The sequence below is a fragment of the Falco rusticolus genome, chromosome 4, assembly GCF_015220075.1.
Source record: "Falco rusticolus isolate bFalRus1 chromosome 4, bFalRus1.pri, whole genome shotgun sequence".
NCBI classification, from domain to species: Eukaryota; Metazoa; Chordata; class Aves; order Falconiformes; family Falconidae; genus Falco; species Falco rusticolus.
In genome coordinates, this window is record NC_051190.1 from 63460775 (window position 1) to 63488744 (window position 27970).

A 27970-nucleotide genomic window follows, 5' to 3' on the forward strand; every position below is an offset into this window, starting at 1 on the left:
ACACTACTGACATTGCTTTCAAAGCCCATGGTAAAGCTGACTAAACATTTATTACACAGACATAAGTTTTCCTACTTGGAATTAAGGTTTGTGTGTTTTTTGTAAAAAAAATGGAAGCTTTTTCAACCTTGTTTGTTGGTTCTCTTACTACCTTGAGGCTGTTTTTATCAACAAGTTGTGACTTAATTTTTAAGACCTCATTTTCCTCTAGTTCAAAAAAAAACAATCACTATAAAAGTTTGGTTTAAAGAATTATAACAAATGCCACCCTCAAATCTTCTTGCAAATTAGTTTTTTTTCCCCTGTGTAGTAAATCAACAGTGCAACTAATATTTTTATGTATGTGCATATATTTATATACATACACATCAGTTTAGAATATCTCACAATTATATATTTACCATTTAAAATATCTTCCTGAATTCTGATAGCAGCAAGAATGAAAATGAAATCTCATTTTATCTTCAATTAAAAGACAGGTAAATCTGCTATTTCATGGTGCTTTGAAAGATTCTGGATTTGGGGAAAACGGTATTTGTAGTTAACTATGAAAATCATAAACCTTTAAAAATACCTAATAATTAAATGCTATTTCAATTACCTCTTCTAAAAAACTTGAACAACTTGGTGCTAAAAATTTAAACTCATTGAAAGTGCATTTGTTATATATTTTCTATTCAGAAATAAAAGTTTCATACTTTAAGTTTCTAGGTTGTGTGAAGTCAGGTATAGTTTTCCAAGGCTAGACTTTATAAAATGCCTTTCCAATGATGGTGCATTTTCCCATAAGTACCCCATTAAAAAAAAAAAAAAACCAAAACCAAAAAAAACCTAAACTTGTAATTGTTACTGCAAGTCAAGACAGAGCTCCTTAGTACGGACAATCTAAACGCAGACTATACATACCCTCTAAATGTCCATTTCTGGGAACTGAAAACAAACTGGCTTTATTCTGTCCACATTTGTTACCTCCTCTTCCCATTCAGTACAAGAACTGTAAAGAAACAGAAACTGCAGAGTGCTTGATATATGTACCAATTTTAAAAGTATCTTCTATAATTTTGCCATCTGCAAATGATTAACATTAAATTTCATGAAAATCTCATTAATTTAACTCAGTCTTGTTATACAATCCATGGGTGGAGGCAGTCCAAAACTCTTTAGTAACAGTTTCCAAACTACCTTGGTTCACTTACCACATTGTGAAAAATCTATTTTATCATACTAATGTACTTGCCTTGGGTGCATCACCCTTAATTTAAGCATACCTGCATAAGCGCCATAAACCTAAAATATGTTAATACAAATGAGGCCGGCACTGTTTGGATTAGGAGGCTGCACTGTCTAAAGCAGAGGAGAGTTCTGACCTTAGGTCTCCTGCATTCAGGTTGCAGGTTTATTCACTGGGTGTTATATAAATATGAGTCACTTGCTATGAATTTTTAAAGAAATGAGTCCTACGTTTTCCCAAAAAACATAATGAAGTTGCTGGTCTGCAGGGACTTTGAATTACACTGTATGGCAATAAAAATGAGGCATTTGGGTTTTACTCCATACTCAGATATTTTCTCAAATCTAGATAAAAATGGAAAACAGAAGCAGCAGTCATTGTAACAGAAACCATTTTAGATGTTTCCATACTCTTCTACTATGTTTTTATAGATGAAAAAAACCCTAATTTCTGGAGTTGTACGTGAGAACTGAGGACATTAAATTTTCATTGGAAAAAAACTTTTCATTTTATAATGTATTATCCATTCTTCCTGGTTGCCCCCCTTTCTTCTTTAATCTTCAAGCTTTCCCATGCAATAATTAGTAATTAACTATGAACTTCTAAAAGGCTGTGAGTCCCCTAGACATTTCCAGTGTCATTCACTGTATAAATGTCAGAAGTCATGTAATGAAATTTTCCTGCAGGTGGGTGGAATCTTGTGAATAATAGGAGTTTTTTCAGGGTATAGATTAATGTATATTGACCAACTATTACAGTGTACACTACATATATATTTGGAGGGGGGGGAAAGTAGCTGTAACAGTAGGCAGTAATGTCTACTTCTGTAAAAATTATTCTTTTGGAATAATTCCAAAAAGGATTGAATTAATATTGGATTCATGCATTATTCACTTAGTTCAAAACTTCAATTCTGGAAGTCTTAGAAATGTTTGATTTTCACAGAACTTCAGCTTTTGACATTTATTTATTCCAACCATTTAATGTTCACTTGCACTCTACTAAGCTTGTCCAGCATCCATCTCATTTTAAGCGTGGCACAGATCCAGCGTCTGAAACTCCCAATGGAGCCAAGCAAATGCTTTGGGAAGACAAAATGGATCAGCTCTACTTTGGGAAGGCAAAATGGATCGGCTCTCCAGAGAAGTCAATGAAGTCTGCTTTCAAAGCATATCTGGGGAAGAACAGCAGTGCCTCTTCCCCTTTGTAATAAATGAAACACTTATTCTTGAACGGGAAGGCCATACATCTCTCACATCGCCTGTAACTGCCATAGTTAGCAGTCACGAGGGCAGGCACAAGACTCAACTAAACATAACAGCAGTAACACAGGTTGGATGGTTATTATGGTCACCCCTAGTTGGTACAGCCTTGCTTAATCACCAGGTTACAGTTTATTCTAAACTGAGGGACATTACGCATGTTTCTGTCTCTGTCTCTTTCTCTGTACACGTACCTTTCTTTGGCATAGGGATACCAATTTAACATAACGGTTAGCATTCCTACTTGGATGAGGGTGAAGTTCTGTTACGGTATGTCCAACAGTTTACTCCAGGTCAAGTTCTCTGAGCGTCCCTTCTGTCTAACTGTCAGAGGTCCTGGGCTGATCTGCTACAGGGGAATGTTCAGGAACACTGAGCTTTGGTGCAGGGAGCTCATAAGCAATGCTAACAGCCCACACTGTGAAGGGCTCTGCCTTAATTCCTCCAAATCCACCAACTCACGTCCCACATTTATATGTGATGACTTAACCCACCACACCACATGCAAACCCCCATTGTCCTGTGCCCTACATTAGACATACTCTGCCGAGCCTTCACTGCACAGGCACACAGCATCGCATTTATAATCCTGAAACCACAATGAATGAGAGAGGTCAATTAACGTGAACACATTAGTCAGTCAGCAAACAACACAAAACAAGTAATAAACCATCACTCTCCTCCCCGTGTGGATGCGGTAGTCTCAAGAGATGCCCAAGATCAGCACCAGCATGCACCAACAGAACACAAGTGTACCAATGATGAATGAGAAGATTCAACAGACAAGCAGTGCCTGCTCATGTAGACTCTTCATGTTTGTAACCTACACTGTAAAGCAAAATAATTGTTCTTTCTTAATAATTTCCTCTTGTAATCAATCACAGAATTATAGAACGTTGAGGTTGGAAGGGGTCTCTGGAGGTCATCCAGTCCAAACCTCTGCTCAGGGTTTGGCTCACCTACAGCCTGTTGCCCGGATTGTTCAGGTGGCTTTTGAGTAACTCCAAGATGGAGACTCCGCAATCTCCCTGGACAACCTCTGCCAGTGCTCAGTCACTCTCACAGTAAAAAAGTGTTTCCTGACGCTGAGAGGTAACCTCTCGTGTTTCAGTCTGTGCCCGTTGCCTCTGGTCCTGCCACCAGGCACCACTGGACAGAGCCTGGCTCCATCCTCTTTGCACTCTCCCTTCAGGTATTTATATACGTTGTAAGATCTCCCCCAAGCTGTTGCCTTCTCTAAGCTAAACAGTCTGAGCTCTCCCAGCCTTTCCTCATAGCAGAGATGCTCCAGTCCCTTAATTGTCTTACTAGCCCTTTGTTGGACTCTCTCCAGCATGCCTCTCTTGTACTGGAGAGCCCAGCACAGGACACAGGACTCCAGATGTGGCCTCGCCAATGCTGACTAGATGGGAAGGTTCACCTCCCATGACCTGCTGGCAGTACTGTTCCTAATGCAGCCCAGGGCACCATTAGCCTTCTTTGTCACAAGGGCACATTGCTGGCTCATGGTCAACTTGGTGTCCACCAGGAGCCCCAGGTCTGTTTCTGCAATGTTGCTCCCCAGCTGGGTGGCACCTACCATATATTGGTGCATGGGATTGTTCCTCCCCAGGGGCAGGATTTTGCACTTCCCTTTGCTGAACTTCATGAGGTTCCTCTTGGCCCATTTCTGCAGCTTGATGAAATACTTTTGGATGGCAGCACGACCCTCTGGTGTATCAGTGCTCCTCCCAGATTGGCATCATCTGCAGACTTGCTGACCAGGACTTTGTGCCATCATCCAGATCATTAATGAAGATGTTGGACAGGATTGGAGCCAGTACTGATCCCTGGAGTCCTCTGCTAGTTACTGGTCTATGACTAGACTTTTTGCCACTGACGATCATCCTCTGGGGCCAGCTGTTCAGTCAGCTTTCAATCCACCTCACTGCCTGCTCATCCAGCCCATACATACAGCTTCTCTATGAGGATATTACAGGAGACTGTTGAAAGCCCTACTGAAGTTTAGGTAGACAAGATCCACTGCTCCTCTCTCATCTACCAACCCTTCAAAATCCTTCACGTGGATTTTAAAAACTGTCTCTTTTCAACCTGTATTAACCTATTTCTTTCTTTATTCAATGGAAAGCAATGGAACTTGCTGCGTGTCTGGGAATCTAGCTGCACCTGCCAGTGACACCTGTCCTTCAACTGCAGGAGTAAAAGCACACAGCTCAATAAGTAGCAGACACTACCAGTCTCTAAGGAAGAATGCAAAAATTTCCTTTTTTAGCTTGGTCTCTCATTCTACCTAGTGTTTCAGATCTGTTTTGAAGCAGCTGACTTCTCCAGGAACCTTTGTGCCCTTCTCCAGAACCTCTGTGCCCAGCTCAGGAGCCCAGACTTCACATTAGGAATCATGTAAAGATACAAAATATGACAAGGCATAAGAGGTTTGCAGAGATTTGAAAATCGGTAGTTTTCCTATTAACAAGTTTTCTCCTTGTTTTCTTCTGTTTCCATATTTTTATTGGCTTTTCTGCTCTTTTATTAATTCTTTCCCAAAGCAGGAATTTCATCTGCCAATCACAAAACATGGGGGTTTTTTGATGAGATTTTTAGCGTTTTTCCACCATTTTAATATTCCTGTACAACAGTATAGGTTTTTCATGTATCTTGTCATAAACGTCAGTCATTTATATTTTCAGTACTGAAGTACATGGCTAACTCCTATGTTTTAATTGCATTTACCTTTATATAAGTGACATTCTACAGAACTGGATGGGAATTAAACAGTTAATTGATCAGGATCTTAATTTAACATTTTGAATTATGAACTCTACTGAATTGTAGAGCTAATTAACAGATTTTCCAAAAACTATTTCTGTATTATTTTCTGACAGAATTGAGTCAATTAATAAAAATTAAGTGCTAGCAGGGCTTAGATCCATGCATGTTTTCATAGAAACAGGGTGAGTTCAAAGCAAGTTTTAAGAAAAGGTGCAAGGTTAGACATGGTCATAATTTTCCAAAGAATTGATATTTTTTTAATATTTTATTATTAAGAGTGATTTTCAGAGACTGCATGATCAGCAGTTCCAGGAAGCCATGTCTTTTGACAGTGCCTCAGTCTGGATGCCAAAATAATGACAACTAAAACGTTTCACATTACAGTATTAGTAGAGAGATTACATAAACCACAAAGCTCTTCCAAATGTGAAGTCAGGAATACCTGGCACATCGAGCTTGGCCATTGCATGAAAAATTGCACACAGAAAGAAATGAATGAGAATTCTAAAACAGATGCATAAACCTCATGAATAGAAACCAGTGGGCATTAAATGCTATGGAAGGAAATGATACCAAAAGTGGTAAGGCTTAACCATTCTCAAACAAGGTTCAGGCCCAACTAGAATGTTTAACTAATCCAATAGTTTATTTTAATTAGGGAGTGATGCGATTGTAAGAACATCTGAAAAACAGGCAGCTTTTATTTTACTGTCATTTTCTAGCTTTCAGATCGGAACTCAACCTGGCTGAGTTAAAACATTCTCAAGGATGTTTACTCTAGCCCACACCTTATCAAAAACATATAAACAAACATTTAAAATCACCAACTTCAGCCTCCAGCCCTGGCGCATATTGTATTGTGTTACATTTTACACCAACTTATAAAGCTTGTATGTTAATACAAAATATACCTTATCCCTACTCCAGTTAGAAAATTCTGCCAGAATCTAAGAGCTCCAGAGGCTGGGAACATTCAGAATGATAATTAAATATCAGTATGTTTTAAATGGTCTCCCTATAGTGCAGTATCCCCAAAACAGCTGTGCTAAGTACTCTGGAAGACCTAGCCCTAATGAAATCAGGAAGCCATCAGTCCTCTGCACTGTTTCCCTAAATACAGGGACCTTTCTTCAGCTTCCTACAAATATGAAGTCACCTGACTTGACATCTGAGGGGCAATGTCTTCAGAACATGTCCACAACTGTCATTCTCCATAACCTACCCATGCCACCTAATGATGCAACTTATTCACAGCTTCAGCACTCAAACAATACCTTGTTTTCAAAACAAATAAAACATTGGTGTGCAATCCAAATTTAATCACATTTGCCTTTTTTCTATACTAAAACACAGGATGCTGAACCAAGACAATACTGACGGCCAAATAAAATAGAATTCAAACCCCATAATCTCAATGACAGGTTCTTAAATCATCATTGGCCTTCTCCGTTCACCTTTTGTATCCTCATATATCTAATGGCCTAAGAGTCACAAAAATATTACAACCTGTTAAGAAATTTCACTTAAGTTGAAAAGTGAGAGAATTTAATAGATTTTTTTTTTAAAGCAACGTGAATTTATTAGCCATGAAACATCAGGTACCTTTAGCTGTCACAAAATACTAGTATTCTCTCCCCTTCCTGGTTAAGTATTATAATTTCAGGATTTGTCATTCTAAGCTATGATAAATTTGCAGGACTACCTTGTGGAAAACAAAAAGCAAAATGTACAGCATGTAAACATGTCCATGGTTTATACCATGCTGCAATTGTCTCCACTAAGAATGATGATAGGAAAGAGTCTCTCCATGTTCACATTGCTGAGTCTCCAGGGAGCTCGCTGCTCCTGGCTATGCTACTAATACAAGCTCTCACATAGGTTTCTGTACTTTGCTCTGTAACAGTATTTAGGTTGCTTTCTGCAGATAGCAAGCCTTCTGTTAAATTCTTACAAGTCAACACAATCCTAATTTTCCCTATGGACACTATCCGAGAGATAAGAATTAAAGTACTAAAAAATAAAAGTGATTGCACAAAGGTCACCAAAATAAAAAGTCTTGATATCCAGATCTTCCAAGTTCCATTTTGGTATCTTAAAGATGATTTATAATCTACATTTATACCAGGCCTAACAAAGGTTAATAATTTCCTCACTATCCACATTCTTGAACAAGTGAATGTAAATTTTTTTGAGAGCTACGATGCTATCATTTCATTTACAGGACTCGAGTTTTAAATTCTAAGCAGTGAGGTTAAATGTTTAATTTTCAATCTTTCTGGATTACTTTTCCTGATCAACAGGAAATTACTTTCAGGTGTGGCTTTCACTTTCTGCAGATAGACGTTATACAGTAAAGTGTGCCTTTTAAAAAAACCTAGTTCACACCCACAACACAAAAAAAGGGGGTGGGGTGGACGGAAACACCTCTCCCACACACATCAGCCCCAAACTGAATGGGATCTTCTAGCTCAAGGAATTCTTGTAGTTACACAGCGATACTGACAGTATTCAATTACCTCACTTCGAGAAAAGTGAGGTAATTGCTGCTGTCTCCTTTGGCAAACCAGCAGAAAGGGGCCAAAACACAACAAAGACTATGGTTCTTATGTTCAATAAATATTCTGTCAAATATTTTTCTTTAGTTCATTCTTTTACAGGTCTTTTTGTTTGTTTGCTTGCAAATGTTTTAATTAGAAACACAGCAGGGCAAAAGTTTTACCACATCACTGCTGAGCATCTTGTAAAAGGAAAACCACAATAGAAAGAGAAAACATGAAAGGAAAAATGCTAGAAGCATTTCAGGTGCCTAGCCCCAGTCACTCCTAGAGTTGCAGTGCATGAAAGGAAATGACATTATCCTGAACTGTGAAGCCTAATGTTGAAAGCCAAGCAGGGTGGAAAACTGAAGTGTTAAGTTTTAAAACACAGACATCTATCAGCCACCTTTCAGGCCAAGAAAAATCTGTAACTCCAGCAACAAACAAGTAGTATTTATGCTTCTATCAGTAAGATAGTCTAATATTAAAAAGAAATTAAAAAAAAAAAATCTGGTATTGAAAGATTTGTAGGTTCAAGTAAGATCATTTACACAGCTAGAAAAAGTGATGCTTCCTCTTTTTATTTTCCTGTTGGTTTTTTTTCCCCTTCAAAAGAACATATTTGAATTCCTATGTCAGACAAATGATTAAAAACATTCAGAGGTGAATTGCAGAATCACAATATGGTTATTTCATTAACCTTTTGAGAAGGAACTCCCTTTAGTAAACATAACATGAAGAAATACCTTTGAAAGCTGACTTGTTTCACTTGCAGCCCCACTGCACTCCTTCCTCAAATATTCTCTCCAAAGTGGTCCCAATGAATTTTCAGTACAATGAAATTATAAAAAGAAAAATCATGATTTAGTCACAAGATACTACACAGCAATCGTGCATCTTTTACTCTTTAGTCTTCATCTCTCAAGAAGCCACAATGGGAAAAGGAAGAAATGAGAAGACAAAGACAAGGACCACAGGCAATTTTCATGCGGCTCTCCTCCTCCCCTAGAATGCTTCTCTAAATTTTTACTATGGAAAGTCTATTGAAGATGTACTACATATTTTCCATTCTTTACTGATGTTGAGTCAAAAGCAAAGGTGAGACTGAATGCCACATGAAAAATCTAGGGTACCACTGTTTACAGATATTTACATTAATATACATAACATGCATTTTAGAAACTGAAACTTAACCAGCACAGTTCCCTAAACACAAAGTAAAATATGTTTACCACCATCCAGTCTACTTAAAACAAATTTACACAGTTCAAAGGGAAACCAGTATTTTCAATCTTATAAACAGGATCCACCATTTTAGAATTTCAGAACTATTCCTTTATATGGTTGGTTGCTGAAACTGAGTATCCAACTATTAAGCTGTTTTCTGTGCTAAATGTTAAGAAATGTGTAGTGAGGTTTGCACACAACTTCAGTGGTCTAAAATCCCATTTTTGAAATTCAAATCATAATCAGTAAATTATTACCTTTCTTATTTTTTGTTAGGCATTGAAAACTCGACAGGTGAATATAAACGAATCCATAAGATTTAGGTTAACATCTGTAGCATCAAGTTAGGTAGCCAGGTGGCTCACACTGAAAGGTGTGATCACAGTGAAATGAGCAATCAAGCCCAAAAACGTTCCGACTTCCAGCACTATACTGTTCCTGGTGTCCCCTTTGCCCTATTACCACAGTTCTCTATCTAATCCTGACGTAGCGTTATGCTAAGAAAGTGGTGCCCTGAATTATACCCTTCCTTAGTGCCTGCATGTATCTTACGGTAAATATTTAAGTCCTGTATCCAGAATCTACCGCTGCAAAGATGTTCATGAAACATCTCCAAGACAAGATAAAATGAGGCCTGTCTTACCACACCCATTAGCTACTTATTCGCAGAAAAGTGGAAAAAATTGCCTTTAATTCCAGATGTTAAGTTCCTTATTACGATTCCAGAAGAGTTATGAATGGTACATAGAGAACTGACATTCACTAGCAATAGTAAAGTAAAATTATTAAAGATGGGCAGGTATTCTGTAAAGGGAAAAATTGACAAAACATTAGAGATTAAAGATACAAATACGATCTTAATGAGCTTTCCAGAGGTTGGATGTTAGATACCTACAGACTTTTAAAACTACAAGTCAATCCATCCAAAAAAAACTTTAAAAAAAATGGTGCAAAATCTTTTCTGTTTCCACGTTATGCAGTGCTTAACATTTGGACAAACCAACGCGAAGAAACTTCAGGCAGCAAGATGAAGGGTCTCAGATAGATAGGAAATAACAAGAACAGTACAGTTGGATGCTAGAGTTACTTTAAGTTTTAATGGGATTTAAAAGCCCCAGGGACAAAATTTAATAAAAACAGAATATTATTATTATTAAGACATTTTCTAATTTGGTAGGGATTAGCTCTCTTGGAAATTAATTCTCCTCAGTAACTCCAGCCTACAGTGAATGAAAAACTTAATGCTGATAGTCCTTGGTGCAACTTGGGGAAGTAACATATGTGTATGTGTGTGATGTATGTTGTATGTTTGTGCGCATGAGTTTGCATTTTACATTTGAAGGTCAATATAATACTTACAGAACTATAAAGTTAGATGTTCGCATAGAATGGGTACAGTTAAACTTTTTCACTGTTATGTTCAATGCCACTTATACAATTATAAATCGCATGGGGTAAATTATATGAAATTCTATATCCATTATGTAAATATAGAAGACAGTATTTGTTCATACTGAAGAACACTGGTTTTTATATTTTATTACCTGATGTGAATATTTACAAACTGCTAACTATAAAGTTGTAAAATAAACTCTAACAGTTTGTTCTACAGACTTCAGACATGTATTTTTTCTCTGTTTAAATAAAAACTTTAAAATGTGGCCTCTGCCACCCCCATATAGCCTCTCTATTGCCTGGAAATCAACATACCTGAAGAGATGGAATAGTGAAAGAAAGAAGTTTCACTCTGCATCATCTGCTGAGAGGAGGTGGTCAGAGATTTGTAACAGTTGGAGAAGAGCATTTAAAAGGGACTGAGGCAGCTGCCAGAATGTACCCCAGGAGCCCTACAGAAGTGCACAATCAGGAGCGGACATTATCCACAAGGTAGGCTTTTTTGATTTTCTTGCTCATTTTTCTAGATGAAATCAATTTATTCATTTAACTTCTCCTTTTTATTTTACTATTGTAATGCCCAATGAGTTTATGACAACAAAATCTGACTAAAATATAAACTTATATTTAGAAGTGATCACTCTAAATCATGTTACAAGTTACAGGTAAGAAAGAAGGCTACAGGAATTACTACACAGCAAACTGCTAGGCGAAAAAATATTCTTTTTTATTTCATTATTTAGTAGGCAATAGTTTACATTTATTCAAATTTACTGCAGCAAATAATGCCAGTTTTCTAGATACTGTGGAAATAGGTATTTCAGAAAATCAGAATAGGATATTTAAAAAAAACATACAACCATTTACATATTATATGGATAGTATAAAAAAAGGTTGTCTTATATGATTTTTTTTCCTCTTTATACACTGAGTAAACATATTTAACATTTAGAACTTATTAGGCCTATCACAGCACATCAGTAAACACAGAGTAAAAGTGAACAAGCAGAAGCAATTGAGTGCTTGCATGACTGTACAAAACTGTAAAACCACCCTGATTCTGTTAAGACTTCTGTCTTCTTACTTTTCCAAAACTAGACAATGTATTGCCCTGGGAGCCACTTCTTCCTCTTAACTGTCTGCCTTATTGCTACATCCCTTGGTTATCGCCGCAGCAGCAGTCATCAGTGCTTTCAAAGCGTGCAGTGGAGTGCGCTTTTAGAGGAGATTGAGAAACTGGTAAGTCAATGTGTAAAATATTGCCACAATTTATAGATGTCATTTTCAATCTTTCTTTAGTTTAGGTGCAAGAAATTCCCAAATGCATAACAATTGCCTGGTTACAATTTTTTTTTTTTACATTATTAAAAAATTATGAGCCAGATACCCGTTTTGTACGAAGCCAAAAACCTTACATTTAGATTTTTCAATGTGAACTCCTTCTGTTGAATATATGACATTTATGTGCCTTCCTGAGAACACATCCTCCACACAGAAGTCACGTATTTTAGAGCACACAGTCATCTGGGGTTCCTGCTAATTGGCATCAACTGAAACCATAACACCACAATTTACTATGACTTAATCCCACTCAAGGAAAAGGGCATTCACAGCCATAAAGTTTTTGGTACAAATACTCTCTGAAAGTGTTTTTGGAAATCAGCTATATGAAAAGCATGTTTCCTTTCCCAGTCTGGCTTCTTTTGTGGCCTGCCCTTTCCCCAGCACCATACAGACTGAGCTCCCTGGAATAACTGAGAAAAGGTGAAATAGGTATCGGGCAGCTATTTCTTCCATTTCAGATAGGCTTGGGAACATACGAGCAAATTAATCTTCCTCACACAACCTCATGAGATACATAGTGTCCTCTATGAAAGTGGTCATTCATACACTTCATCGTTAAGTGACCAACTGATAAGTGAACTCTTTTATTAATTGTTTCCGTAATAAGCCTGGTTTTGCATATGCTTAAAATTTCTATACTGATGTTTTCTTTAAGAACAAAAAAGGCTTTTCTTTGGAGTGTGAGGAAATGAGCAACGAAGATTTGTGTTTCCCTGAGCAGATGCTAAAAGCAGTAAGTAGAAAAAGATACATACTTGACATTATCTCATTGTAACAGCTCTACCTTACACAGCCTGTGCAACTTGTTAAAAGACTTTCACATTAGAATTATGACATACTAAATTACAGCTTTAAATGATAAATCTGACTGTTGAGTGTTCAGTCCAAATTCTTTTCCCTGAGAGGTTACTTACGGAAATAATCTTTTTTTTTTTTTTTTTTCCTATTATTTAAGTTATTATGTTACTTTCACACGAAAAGGTTTAGGTGCTTTTTTGTTAGTCCTGCTGTTTAAAGTGGAAAATTAGTTGGAATCAATCTGCTAGCCTGGAAACTATCAGCACGGCATGCTGACGCAATTTCAGTCAGAAGCAGACCCCACAAAATTAGGGCTGGGGTGATTTTACATGCTATTCAGTACATGCATGTACTTTATATGCACAGTTCACTTTCAGTCCAGGTCTGCAATGCCACAAAATAAGAAAGAAGGTACTGGGTTGAGAGTGTGCGACTGCAACAAAGGAATTCACTCAGCCCACTTCCAGCTCATCTCATCAATGGAGCTTCTAAAACACAACCAGGGAACAAAGGGGGAAAAAAGTCATCGGCCTCTCTTGTATTTCCATCTTCTCTAAGACAGAGGGAGCTCCCCTTCACCAAATACGTACTGCGATTGTGAGGAAAGAGCTGCACACTCAGTCTGTTGTCTTTGGTCTGAATTCAAAAGATCTGCTTTTGACTCTTGGCTTCTTATTGACTATTCCTTGTACACTCTATATTTCCAAGAATGTCAATAGAATTCAAAAATGCAACATATATTTCCATTCCAAAACACAGATCTACCTTACGAAAGCAAAAATTGCAACTGGAAATGCACAGACAATTCCTGATTTTCAAATAAATACCATCTTTGCAATGCATATTGCTTTCTATAATTTTTGTACTAAAAAATTTAAAGAGCAGAAGAAAGTGGTGAAAAGTCTTTAAGAACTTAAAACAGACTCTGGCAGTTGAAAAACATACCATTAACTGAGACTTAAGTGCAAATTTCAGAAACCAAATTTGTCTGTATTTATTTTTTGTCATCACAGGTTGGATATGATAATGCCGCCATTGTTCATATAGTGCATGAAATTGCTGAGTTTTTCAAGAAAGCAGACACTCCTTTTCAAAACAAGAACATTTTTCTAAGAGGAATGTATGAAGCTCATGCTCAGCTCAAAACTTGTGTAAGTATAATTTTTTTTTACACCACATGATATTCAAGTCAGATATTCATGGTTAATAAAACTGGTAATATGTATGTTGAAAATGTGAGAGAAAACTTTAAAGATTACATTTTCAAATAATGAAAATTAAAACATCTGTATGCAAGTAATGACAGGCATCTTTCGCGCTTTTACTGACCTGTATGATACAGGCAGTTTTAAATTCACATATATGTATTTGTGGGCATATTTTGAGATGTGATGCCTAAAAATATGGCTAAGCCAGTATTTAACTTGCTTCTCCTTAAAGACTGCACCAGTTCTACCACAGAAGTACTTACTATTCTCACTAAATATCAATGTCATGTGCTTTGTTTCAACTACTTATGACTTCTGTCAAGACAAGCTAACGTAAAGAATTAGCTGCAAATTGTATGCAAAACACTTCAGGAAAATATTAGGTCTGCATTCATCTTATTTCAGCTCAGTAAACTACTTAAACATATATGCTAATAGTTAATTCAGTTGGGGTCAGCTTAAGAACTATTTACAGAGGGTGAAGCCTCAGATTAGCTATAGCTTGCCTTGCAACTAATGCCTATGCCATGCACCAGATTTGCTAATTAACCTGCAGGAGAACAAACCTAGGCATACAAATGTACACCCTAACACACCCTTCTGTGCTGCTGTGGAGGGAACCCGCAGCACTTTACTGCAGGAAAGAGAGGTTTCCAGGGCTAGACATATGCCTGAGCAACAGCATATAAACACTGAGCTCCAAAACCACACTGCTGCTTCTGACCTGGCTAGACCCTAGAACAAGATGGGTACAACAAAGGATAATAACTGGTGGTTACTTAAGCACTTTTTTTTTTTAAATGAATTAACATAATCACATAGGTACATGATATGTCAAACGACCACCAGTTACTCTGAAATCAGTTTCCTTCAAAGACAGCGTACATAAACAAAACTAGTATTGTCACAGAACAAAAAAATCCATAGACCCCTTACCTTGCTTTGAACATTGACATATTTTTCTCCTGATCTCTTTGTAGACATAGCAAGTGTGTGCTACACTACCTTTAGTATTAACATATTTAGCAGGCTTGCATCTTACAGAAGCATTACAAAGCTCTCAGTCATGACCATGTCTATCAGAAGGTACTGTTTTCTGAGTCATGTTGAACTTCTATTTACTTGTCACTGTTCAAACTAAGTTTCTTTTGTTTTCCATTAAAATAACAGCTGAAGTCCAGACTTAACACTACCCATGAATCTATAGTGAAAGACTGCTTCCAAAAAATGGATAAATTTGTGGCCAAGGTAAGTAGGCTGGTTTTTTTCTTCCAGCTCACTTTAAGGAATTTTAAAGATACAGATGAGTTTCTTATACAAGTTATACATTGCTGATCAAAGCTGTATGAATCTGTGGGATCGTGCCACATTACCAAGCACTACAGATTTTCACTCATACAAAACCTTTCAGCCCACATCCATTTTAAGCTCAATCATCGTAGGCTTTCTAAAAATATCTAACTTTAATTCAGCACCAAAACCTATACCAGTCTATGCCTTAGTCTATGCCTTTTTAGAAACACTTTACATCACATGGGTAAGGATTAGCCATGCAACTGATGGCACCTATTTCACCTGGAACAGCAATGATCATTTTATACACCAAAGAACACTTGAATCTTAACTAAATTTCCTAGAAGTATTCTTCATTTTTTCTTAAATTTCTTTTGAATAAATTATTACATGCTTGTTCACAAGTCACATTTTGCTTGCCACAATACTGGATGTCATTTTTTATAAGACAGCTAATAAACACTTCTTGACAATCTTTTTTTCATAGGCAAATGATCACTGCACTTGGCAAGAGATCCATGCACAATCCAGAGAGATACTTCAAAGAATTGAAAACTACTCTTTCGAAAGAAGAGCAACACATTAGCAAAGTCAGTTTCCATCAAATACTTTAAGGATCTATACCATGTCATGAAAAATTATCCTATTTTTCTAAAAATTAAAGGAAGTATATACATATAGTTCCTATTTAAAAATATAAACTGCTTAACTTATTATTGTCAAGACATTTTTTATAAAGAACTATAATAACTTTAGCCTTAATAAAAAGGATGCAAAAGAGCATGTAAATATATTTGTGTGTGTTCGTTTTACAAAAAAAAAAAAGGGGGATATTTTCATAAAATAAATATCATAAGATACAGCCCTCAAAATCTTCTGTCCAGGCTAAAAAGTGAGCATATCAGTTACACTACTTAATTTCACAGTACATTTATCAGTTATGGGAATATGAACCTATGACAGCCTAATGCTTTTCCAACGCACATCTCATACCACACATTTGCACTGCTGCATCTACCACTGCAGTTACAAAGCTACCTAGCTGTTCATGTGTGAAAAGATATGCTTGTTTCCACAACGCTGTGCTGCCAGGCTTCCACAACCATTCATGAAGAATTCTGAGATTTCAGTTTGATCATCCAGATGTAAATTTCATATCTATATCTCTCTATATATAAAACTAACAACTGCATTCCATTATACAGACAAGACCTAAATAGTGAAACACCTTTAAATACTCACATGGTATCTAATAGGCGCTGGCAGCACTGCATACTGGCACATTTTTCCAAGCAGCTCACTGACTATTTGAAAGCCTGTAAAAGAAGATAACATCTATGAAACTGACAGTTTTGAAGAAGAGAAAGAAGGGGTACTGTGAATGAACAGTGTTTCATAACATCTTTTGGCATCGAAACAACACTCATTCCTGTGGTTCCAGATTTCTAGGCACTGGTTTTCAACCTGCCTCTTCAGATAACACAGATGTTAAAACAAATCAGGAGACTTTGCAAAACATTCTAATATTCACATTTGATTTAGATTACACAAGGATGAAAAGAGTAAAATTATTTGTAATACTGTATCTGTCCCATCTTCTTACCATTCTTTAACTTTTTATTTGTTTTTTTCAATCTGGCTCAAGTCTTCAAAGGCAGCCTAGCACCTCAATTCAGTATGAATTCCCAAAATCCCCAAAATCCCCTCAGCCCTCCTTTCAAAAACGGCTTGGGAAAAAACCCTTATCTTTTTTTTAATAAAAATTAAAGTTACCAGGTAATCAGTATTAACCCTTTTAGACCTACTGCTTTGGCACCAAGATTAAGAACAAACACAGGTTTTATGTTTTGATCATTTGTCGTGGCATATACATTACACTGCCTTACTCACGCATCATCTGGACCAGAAGCTGCTCACTCAGCCAAGACCTGTGTCACAGATCAGGGTGCCAACAGCGTGCAGACAGTGTTCCAGCAAAGACAAAAACCCCTTGAAGTCACAGTAATCAATATAAAAATCAAAATGCTTCCATGAATAAATTCAACTAAGACAGATACTAAATTAAAACAATGAACAAAATTCCCTCATCTTTGAACTGAGGAAGTGCTTGTGCATCTACTGCACTCTAAGACAGATATTGATATACACTGCAGCAGTTTGGATGTGGATCCAACCTTTCCATCATAAAAGGTACACTGCCAGTGTAAGCACATTATATATACTGATGGCATAAATACCTAGAAAGAAAAATATAAAAAAATTAAAAATTGTCCTACTCTTGCCTTTCCAATGTGTTGCTTTGTATATAGTTCAAAATATATATATGGGTTTGTTTTTTTCTTTTGTTTTGTTTTATTCCTTAACACATAGACATTTGTAAACTGAGTTAGGGTGGGATTATTACACTAATACATCTCTCTGAGTATTTATTTTAACAGTCATAACCTATTTTAATCAGATTAGAAAGGACATCAATTATTTAAAATATTTGATACAGAAAATATAAGCACACAAAAATAACCTTACAAAAATAAAGGAGCAAAGAGATGCGCTGTGCTTTAAAGTCTCAGCTAATGAATCACTTGATGAATACATTGGTTCTGCAATATCTATCCCAATCTCCTACTGTAGAGGAAGATATATTAGGATTATGAAATCTTTAGGCATCTAGCAGTGATACTGTGCATTTCAAGTAACAGCCAAAGACAGACACTAATTCCTGCTGGAAAGGTTGTCAACTTCTAACCTTCTTAGATGTTCAGCAAATAAAACAACCTGTTTTCTCTTCATAGGAACTTACTTTTCTGTGTATTCGCAGATATGCAAGCAAGTTAAAGCAATATGTGAAGCTAAGAAGCCTCTCTCTTGCATCTGGGGGAAAGCAATCAGAAATCATGGCCACAATACACTGTGTATGCCAGATAGTGACAAACAGTTTGGACTAGCAGGTATAACACCTCCGTTAAGGACCATTCTGAGGACATCTTTCTACAGCACAGGGTAGTACAAAAATACCTGAGCTAGCTTTAAAACATTTGGCTAGAACATGATAAAAACTTGAGCTACAGATAATAGTACCAGTTCTTCACTTAGGCAGCAAAGAGCAGATTAACAGCTATCCTAATTTTATACAGCAAAAAGTCAACATGAGTAAAAAAATACCAATGCATATTTCATTATTATGAGTGTTTTGTTTTGTTTTCCTGAAAAACAGCATTAGAATTGCTAAAGGTTTTTATGCTTTGGAAAAAGGCAGAAGTTATTCAGCATCTTCTAAAACACTAAGCATGTACTGCGAAAGGGGGAGGTTGGAGGAAAAAGATTTTTAAAAGGAAAAGAAATAAAAATTTGAAAGAATGGTCATGTTAAACAGCCTATACTTTGTCTCAGAGAGCTTCAGATATAAGTTTAAATATACGTTGCCTTATTTTGCATATTTTTACAAAGTATTTGAGAATACAAATAAAGCAAGGAGACTGAATACAATATGAAACAGCACTTTTGGAATAGACTATCCTATCACAACTATTTAAGTCCAGCAAACTTGATTTTACCTGCCAAGAGGAATTTGCAATAGCAAAATTTAAGAATAGGTTCTTGCACCAGTTGAATATTCACATCCAAAATTTCACCTTAAAAGCACCTGTGTAGAACTCATACCTATGTAGTATAGCCTTCATAAATACAAGATATGTGTACATCCTCAGATGTAGTAAACACAGTCTTTTAAATCAAGAACATTTCTCAAGGGACAGTACTGAGTCAGAGGTTGTATTCAATAGCAATTTTACTAAGACTAGATTTATTAGTGAGTCTCCAATTCCAACCTGTGGAAGAGACAAGAGCAGTCACTTTCCAATATACACATGACTCCATGATGACTTTGAAGATTTGTATGCCTGGATTCTCATTTCTGTAGTCTTTTTCCAATATAATCTCATGTAATTTGACCTTAAATTCTTCCTCATTCTTTTTCAAATAACCAACACCACACTGAAAGTCTAGTGGTACCATCTTTATAGCCTGAACTAATTAATTTAATGAAGCACATTACATGATTTGGTTTGTCATTCGGATTCATTGCATGTATTTTAGTGTAACCAATACGCTAAGGGCTTCTATCTGTCCTTGACCCAGCTATTACTCAGGAGAAAAGGACCTGGTGGTGTACAGGAATGGCAAGAATAGCAGGCAAAAGTGAAAATTGAGATATTTATGTTATTAGCATATGGCAAACAAAATATACACTAGTTATTTAAAGTTTGAAGTTTTTAAAAATTCCATTTGCACACAGGCATCTCAAGAGGGACGTGGCAGAACAGTACGAGGCAAAGTCATGAATGGGAGACTTTTTCTTAATGGTGATTTTTTCTGGCTACAGCAACTGAACTTTGACATTACGAGAACAGTAGTGTATCAGCTTTTTAACATGAACTTACAGCTGAAAACAAGGAGAGATGAGAACCATACACCAATTTCTATAATTTAGTGAGAATGTATGGCTTTCAGTTTAAAGAAGCATGTGGTGCTATCTGCATTCTAAGCTAACAACAGCATCAGAAGAAAGAAGCCCTGCATTACCATTTTATGTGATCTTTACTTTGTGACATACTCAGAAGAGAAAAAAGCCTCGGTATATCAAGGCCTGTCACAAACAAGGGAAGCTATTTGTAGCTAATAAAAAAAAAAATAGCTGCTCTGAATTATACTTCAGAAAACTCTCCTGCCCTGATCATAACAGAGGGCTTCCACTTATTTTAAGGAGCTTAAGCTTGTTAGAGTCAGATAACACACTGCGTACCAAAGCTCAAATACTCTGTGGTGCTTTGATGAAGGGATAGTTTTGTATTGTTTTATAGGACTTTTTTAACAATACACTCTTCATGTGACAACTGTATTGCCACAATCATTCTAAAACAAAGTGTTAGGTTCACTTTAGATAATTCTGAATGACTTATGGAAAAAGAACTTAAGGATTTTATAATAAGCATGTTGCTCCTTCAAATTCACTTTTACTACTTCACTCACTGTGATACAATAACATTACCAAACTTCCACTTCTTGAAACATCACTCAGATTCAGTCCAAGTTAATAGCCTCCTGTTTGTAGCTAGTTTAGAACATCGAAGTGTGTCTTTCTAATGGAAACTGTTCACAGAAAACACTGTCTCTGACAAACTGAACAGCAGTTCTGCAATAAAGAGGCAGCACTTTATGGTAAAAGCTCTTTTCTGTCTGGTTTTGTATTTTATATTCCCACCCCATCTTTCTTCCTGCTTCACGTGCATCTTCCCTGCATACACCATAACTGTATATCACAAAAAAACCCTAGAAAAGTCTATCTTAGATACCAAATCCCTCTCCAAATAAGCTTGCAGCACGGAGTCTTGGAAAAAATTCTATCATCAGTGATCTGAGTTCATAAGACAGTCTCACCAGAAATACTGAGTTCACCTGGAACCCCAGCTTTCCCCTCTGGAATGGGGGTTGGAACAGAGAGGCCCACTTTTAGCCTTTGTCTAGCACAGCAGATGCCAGATTCTTTCCAGACTCAACCTTGAAACTGTCACATTATTAAGACACAAGGCTCTCATCAGCTATACTGCTAAAATTACAAAGATAAGACTCCGCTCTCTTTTGTCATGGAGCTGTTAAACATTGGCTAGAATGTAAATATTATTTCAGATACTCCTCCTGATATTTAGCCACTGTCCATGTTTTTGTTTTGTGGGTAACTGCTGCCTTTTAAGAAACAATATAGATAATCCAGGTAAAATTTCCAGTAAATATTATGCATTACAGATAAATAATGGAAATACTAATTTTTTTACACTCTTAATATAAGCAACTGCCTGCTTTAGATTTCTAGCATGTTAAAATTCAGATATAAACCTAAGAAGGAAAAGTTTAATTGTGTTCAATGTGTTTGGTTCTTGAATAAGAAAACTTAGCTCCAAAATGTGAATTATTCATAAAAACAAAACACTGTACCACCTGAATATTTACTGAACTGCCATACAGTACCTTCTCACATCTGAATTCTTGATTTCTGGTCAAAGAAATTTTCTTCCTAAGCTCTCGAGTCCTTGAAAGAGAAAAAGAAATGCAACCTTTGTTTTTAAGTACAGTATCTACATGGCAACACTGTTTAAAGTTAATTTGGAAAATATTTCAAGCCTGTTTGTTAAACCATAAATATGTGGCATAAGAAACTTTAGAACATGCATGTGCATGTCATGGATTAGTCCTGGAAAGGCCACCCACATTCAGAACACAGGAGAACAAAACAAAACTTGACAATGTGATACTATTATCCTATCCTCATGTTTACATTTATATCTTATAAAGGAAGTAGTGTACTTGTCACATTTAATACACAATCAGGACTACAAATCACACAATCACAGAATGGTCAGGGTTGGAAAGGACCTCTGGAGGTCACCTAGTCCAACCCCTGCTAAAGCAGGTTCTCCTAGAGCTGATTGCACAGAGTCACGTCCAGGTGGGTTTTGAATGTCCCCAGGGAAGGAGACCCCACAGCCTCTCTGGGCAGCCTGTGCCAGGGCTCTGTCACCCGCAAAGTAAAGATGTTTTTCCCCATATTCAGGTGGAACTTCCCGTGTTGCAGTTTGTCCTCATTGCCCCTTGTCCTGTTGCTGAGCACCACTGAGAAGAGCCTGGCCCCATCCCCTTGACACTCGCTCTGAAGATGGTTGCTTCTCTTCTCCAGGCTAAGCAGGCCCAGCTCTCTCAGCCTTTCCTTGTAAGAGAGATGCTCCAGTCCCCTCATCATCTTATAGCCCTCTGCTGGATCCTCTCCAGCAACTCCCTGTCTCTCTTGAACTGGGGAGCCCAGAACTGGACCCAGCACTCCAGATGTGGCCTCACCAGGGCAGAGCAGAGGGGGAGGATCACCTCCCTTGACCTGCTGGCCACTCTTTCCCAAGGCACCCCAGGATCCCATTGGCCTTCTTGGCCACAAGGGCACACTGCTGGCCCATGGCACCTTGCTGTCCATCAGACCTCCCAGGTCCTTCTCCACAGAGCCACCTTCCAGCAGGTCGGCCCCAGTCTGTACTGGTGTATGGCATTATTCCTCCCATATGCAGGACCCTGCACTTGCCCTTGTTGAAGTGATGCTTGAATATCAGCTCTTTTGGACCCCTCTACCTTCCAGAGCCCTAACCCATGGGATCCCTCCAAGCAGGTCCTTGAAGAGGCCAAAAGTCAAGTCCAGGGTTACAATCGTACTTGTTGCCCTGCTTCCTCCACACAGGATCCTGAACTCCACCATCTCATGGTCACTGTAGCCAAGGCTGCTCCCAACCTTCACATCCCCAACCAGTCCTTTGTGTGTGAATACAAAGTCTATGAGTACACCTCGCCTTGTTGGCTCCTCCACCACCTGCATCAAAAAGTTATCATCGATGCTCTGCAGGAAACCCCTGGACTATGTGAGCCTGGCTGGGTTGTTTTCCCAGCAGATATCAGAGAGGTTGAAATCCCCCATGAGAATCAGGGCCCATGATCATGAGGCTCCCTCCAATTGTCTGTAGAAGGGCTCACCAACTTCCTCTTCAAGGTGAAAAAGATGAGTTGAAAACAAACACCTGATTCCACAGGGTCAAGAACACGGATGGTGGTCCAGGTCGCTGACACAAACATTATAGAACAATGGTGGCTAAATGTACTAGAAATAGTGCTTGAAGTGTTTAAGTAGTCTTCAGTGTAAAAGGAATGGACTGAAGACAGCTGACTCTTTTAGATGAATATACATTACTTCATATCTTTAGATTCAAGAAGAAATAAGTATCAGTATCAGTAACACAGAACCTAAAGTTACATATTCAAGTCACATAAAAACAGTCCTACTTTAAAAAAGAACAAAAGTAAAGGTGAAAAAAACCCCAAAGCCCAGTATCCCTAACTTAGTACTGGTAACAACACTGTTACTATTCACACACGTCTCAATGTAACAGTAACTGTGGGGACGAAAGATTACTATCAGTCAGTTTTAAGTTATGCTTGTTAACGAAATACTAAGTTACCAGAACATAAATTGTGGAAAATAATTTTGTATTGTGGTATCAGACGGGTGGCCTAGCCAACCACTTCTACCTCAAACTTATATGACGTCATTAAACTGCACTTCCATTTTGAGTGGCTTAAGGAAAAAGAAAGTAAGAAGTATTTGAAGCCCTAACCCACGCCAGAGTGGAGCCTGCACTGCAAACAAGATCATGCCAACTCATTACAAGCCTGGAACGGTTGTAAAGCTGAATTAGGTCCATTATAAAGGAGCAGAGTACAAACTTGCGCCCATATGCCCTCTTAATGTGATCTTTGTGCTGGACATGTGTACAGCTGCCTCTTCCTCCAACACCCATATTATTTCTTTCCTATTAAGGATATTTATTACACTTTGCCCAAGCGGTTGCTGACTGACGGCTGCTCAAGGGTAGCATTAAGGGACTGCTGCTCCAGACCTGGCTGCTGCTGCCAGACCTACTCTGCAAGTTATCTTCAGTTTCATTTTCACTACTGCCCTGACCTTATAGCAATATCCTATCTCTCGATCACATCACCTACAGCAGCACAGACTGTGGCCTCTTGCACAGCTTTCAGAGAAATTCTGGCCCTAACAATTACAAGGAAACCAACTGCAATATCAATTATTTTGGCTTCTCTAAACGATTCTTCACTCTGGAACCTAGGTACTCCCCTGGGTTTGACTTTCTTCAAACTATGAAGCTCTCCCTGTTTGTTCAGTAATCACAACCTTGCCATGCTACTCACCCTGTTGGCTGCATAGTAAGAGTTTCCTCTCAAGATCCCAAGTTTCTAGAACTTCACTGGTTCTCTCTTAAAACAAAAATAATTTCAGAGTGGCTGCAACTGGGCTGGCAGCCTAACAGGATGCATAATTTCCTTCAGAACTTTTTAGCCTGTAACTGACACTCTTCCCTTCCATGCAAGACACTATACGATACCCCAAAGTACAGTCACATCCTCCGCTGGGGCAGATGAATACTTGTCGCCTAGCCAATACAGCTAGGAAGCTATTACACACATTCATCCTCTTAGTAATTTACAAATTTGAGTAAAATTTAGAATTACAGAATCATAGAATAATTAAGGTTAAAAGGGACCTCACAAGAGCTAAACTCAACCTCCTGCTACAAGCAAGGTCAAAACTGAATTCTGGGCATTGTCCAGTCAGGTCTTGAAAACTTCAAAGGTAGGAGTTGTAAGAAAAGTGAATATTCCTCACAGCAGATCACATTCTTTTGTGATTCTTGATAAATTATTTTCATTGGTGGGAATATGAAGGTTAAAAAGGCATTAAAACATTTTCCCTTGTAGACATTATCTCTTCTGTCTCTGTTCCTGTCTTACTTATGGGATTAATTTTGTCCTCTGTTCTGCTTCTTCACCTTTCAGTACTCTATCCTAGTCTGGCCCTACATACTGGAAAGCACTGAGGTTTGCCAAGGCAGCCACTTGCTCAATTTATGATCCTCAGATGCTTGTGGATCCTAAGTTAGGGACAATGGCATTGCAGCAGAATTGTTTCAGGGATAGGATGGGAATTCCTATCACTCTCTGTCACCTAGCAAAATGGAAGCAGTTTGCCATGGGTGTCTGGTTCGGGCTTGGTGAGCATCACCTTGTGCCACTAAAATGGAATGAAACTTCACAGCAGCAGATGTTGACTTTATGAAGAAATTAGATTGGCTATGGACAAGTGTATCAGGGAGGAAGACTGAAAATGTAGACTATAACTTACCAGAATTAGCTAAAATACTACTAACTCCTTGTGGGGCTCATCCTGCCCTGGAATTCAGGGATCCCCTTCTGGCCCACCACACATTATATCCAAGACTCCCAATGATGTCTCCTACTCCTGTCTACTCCTTTCAATCATGTCACAGAAATGCTGACTGTTGTGAGCTAAATTGCTTTTTTGGTTTTCATAGTAAAATTTAATTTGATCAAGTTCTGAACTCACAAAAGCAATAATGAAGAGTAAATACCATGACAGGTAACCTCTATATCATGTTATTTAACGAACTAATTTTTCATCTATGTAGAATATTAATTTTCCTTTGTGGTAAGAAGGATCTTCTTTTTAATATCTCCAGTAAGCTGTTGTTATTGCACCTGTTCTTCCAACAGTTATTTCCTTTTTTTTAAAAAAAAAAGCAAATATTTAATACACGACTTTCATACCTGAAAGACAAAGTACTGTGTAAGGCATTCAGTCTCAGCAGCAAATAGAGACATTCAACATCAAAGAAACATCACCTTTCTGGAAGGGAAACTAAAACCTAAGATTGATTGTAAACAATAAACATTAAAAATCTTTCATCTATGTCTGATCACAACAATCACTGTTCAATTTATTCACAATATACTGATTATTTTCACTGGTCCTAATGGTATTACACAAACATACCATAAAAGGAAGCTGCTCACTTGCATAGACAATCAAAGAAATCACTTTTTCCTTTATTAGAATTCTTAGGAACTCCAAGGAATTATAATGCAAGTACAGGAAAAAAAAAACCCAACCAAAAAAACAAAACCAAATATGTCAAAAGTCAGATACTTTATACCTCCTTAGGCCTAGCACATACTCTTAAATACTACACTTTATATATGTTTACAAAATTATTGTCTGTAGATAAACGCAAAAACATTTGTTTTTTCTTAGTTCTGTTCCACAGTTTAAATGTTACTTAACTTCTTAGCTATGCCTGCCAAAGTATTTCTAAACTGTAGACTCTGGTATATGCAATGTCTTCTGTCTGAGTTTGTTTGGGTGGGCTTTATTTTTGTGCTACAGAATGTGAGATAAGACTTTTTCTGGTGTCATTCTGTGCAAAGGAGGCATACAAATGCACAGTTACAGAAATTAATATTAAATGCATCTCTGCCAACTATTTACATTTCACAGACAAGGAGAAACAAGACGTTATTAACTGCCTTCCAGGAAGAAAACAGACAACATTGCATAAGGCATCCAGATTGGCTTCTGACAAACGAAAATGACTCTGCTAGTCATGAAAGGCTATTTTTCTTATTTCACAAAGGGAAACATTCCGTACTTTTTACTATCAGTTATGATCTCAGTGTCATAAAAAATATTTGCAAACAAGAATATGAAATTTGCATCAGTTAACTACTATACTATAACTATCAATGGGAGTGAAAAAATTCCTGACCTTATCTTCAGCGTTAAGAAAGGAAGAAAGAGATGGGGAGGAAGTTGCAAGTAGTTAAAGCAAGGAGGAGCAAAGGAAAAGAGATAGTAGGAAAATAAATGAAAGGAAGAAAAGGAAGGCTGGAGTAGGGAGGAGAAAGAGAGACAGCAAATGCATGCTAGGGCATAAGAGGTATTGACTGATCAGGAAAGTAAGTAAAAAAAAGTATGTCCTTTTGAAGAAACAATCTGTGCTGTTATATATTATTCATGACACCACAACAGAATAAAACAATAAATCAAAGGTGAAGACTGCTTCTTGAAGTGCAAATTATTTGGACCAAATACCTAATTTTACTGTGTTGTCAAGTACTTGTAATCGCTCTCAGAAACTGCTGGCTGCTAACACACCAGCTCTAATGATGGCCCCACTATCTGCATTACTACCAAAATTGCTTTTCTAGTCTCCTCAGTCCTTCAGAAAGACAACTTTGTGGCACTGTACACCCAGATAGTTTGTGGAGGAGACAAAGATGCCCTGTACACTCTGGAAGACATTGCATTTTGACCAGTGAGGCTCTCCCCCCACCTCACAGTCCCTCAAATTAATGTCTCCATTAGGTTCATTTTGAACACTGAATCCTCTTTCAATCCAATAGGATGACTCCACACTGATTTGCAAAAGCATTTGAAGCACTAGGGTCATATCAGCTACAATAAAAAGTGCAATCATATATCATTCTATCTATCTAAGCAAAATATCACTAATGGCTGCCTGAAGCCTCCACAACCACTTAGGTTATTTTAAGCACTGCTGGAGCTTCCATTTCCAGGCAAGCCACAAGACTGCAAAGAAAATATGCATAACCTCTATTGTAAAGAGTGAAATCTACTCTCAAAAGGAAAAGATGAGAAATACATATCAAATCCATTGTTTATCAATACTAATAAAAGTAATATAAACACTCTAACTTTTGCAAAAACCTACAGTAAGTAGGAAGCATTTACAGTGCAACAAAGAACAAGTTCACTTGTTTAACTCTCATGTATTATAGAACATGTAAAGACTGCAAATCATAAACCACATTTTAGATTAGTTTTATTTTAAATGAACTAAAATTCTTCAGTATCATGGGAACCGCTACATATTTGGGAGGGACTACATTTTTAATTCACCATATCAGTAACTGTCTAACTACATTTATATTACCTTAACTATACTGCCACGTTAATTCCACATTATAAAATTCCAAGTCTTTGTGGAAGGGAACAACCATTGTGATGTTGTTAGAACATCAGAGCTTACATTTAGAAATGAAGTTACACTTACCAAACCAATTGAATTAGATTAGATTAGATCATTACTCAAGGTATCATTTCTTGAAGTATAGTTAAGGGTACGTAATTTTAAGTAAAGAGTTATTTCTGTGGGTTTTTGGTTGTTTCTCTTTTCCACATAAAATGTTTCCCAAGGCCATAAAATAGGGGAAGAGATTACTCTTTCCTTAAGCAATCCCAAGTTACACAAATAATATAAATTCTTCTTTACCTCTCCCTTGCAGTTATTTCCATCAATTCTGCTGAGGGAAGAAATCAGAGACAGCTTCAGGCCAAATTGTCCATTTGGCCCCAATCCACATAAGCACTTAGTTGATGTGTCCTCTATTCATGCCTATTGGGGAACAACTGACTAAGCATTATTC

General features: G+C 37.4%; 1 long non-coding RNA gene across 1 annotated transcript; it reads right to left on the minus strand.

The window, feature by feature from the left end:
- Positions 1–788: 788 nt before the first annotated feature.
- On the minus strand, positions 789–27935 carry LOC119145823. Its single transcript, XR_005103544.1, has 3 exons — positions 27817–27935; positions 16307–16380; positions 789–994 (listed from the first exon to the last, which is right to left on the minus strand). It is a non-coding gene; the product is annotated as an uncharacterized LOC119145823 (long non-coding RNA).
- Between the last annotated feature and the right edge of the window lie 35 nt (positions 27936–27970).